Genomic DNA, 740 nt, shown 5'->3' on the forward strand with positions numbered 1-740 from the left:
TTTTTGTATGATGTTCATGCTTATAGACAAGGATAAAGCTTCCTTTACCTTCTAATTATGCGTATATATATGTGTGGGTAGACATGTGTACATAAATGTAATACATGAACTTATCTATATACTCTGTTATAATACCGCTGTTCGTTTGTACATCCGTATAAAATTAATAATAAAGCTGATATTTGTTCAAAACTCGTTCGGAAAACGGTGAAAGCAAATAGGAAAGGAAACAAGTACAAACAAAATCACATAAAGGCAAAACATACCCTGAAATCGGACTTTGGAAATCGCCACTTCGTGTTCATCCATTCCAGTATCTGTCGACAGAAGCGGAGTTTTTCAATCAAGACTTAAGAAAGAGTACTACGTAATGTTGCAGGTTGCAGGTCCGCCAAATTGGTTGAAAATGAAATATTGAATATGTTCCCCCCAAGCGACGCATGAGCGGAAGCGTAAACATGAGTAGTAAATTCTTTTCAAGTGCTTGTTAAAGGGAAATCATTAATCAAGCTAAATTTGGTGATTTGTGATCGTTTTGCGATGTAGTGGATATTTCATTTTGATTTAGTTTTATTCCAGAAATGCTCATGGTTCGGTCAACACGAAATAAAGCATATGGTAGGAATATTAGGGACGTATTGATATTATACGCCACATTAGGCATTCTTTATCATATCCATTTATGTTTATCTCTCTTTCTTCTTCTCTCATTTTTATACCTCCCCTCGGTTTCTCCCCCT

Source organism: Penaeus monodon, chromosome 32 (genome assembly GCF_015228065.2).
Source record: "Penaeus monodon isolate SGIC_2016 chromosome 32, NSTDA_Pmon_1, whole genome shotgun sequence".
In the NCBI taxonomy this organism is placed as follows: Eukaryota; Metazoa; Arthropoda; class Malacostraca; order Decapoda; family Penaeidae; genus Penaeus; species Penaeus monodon.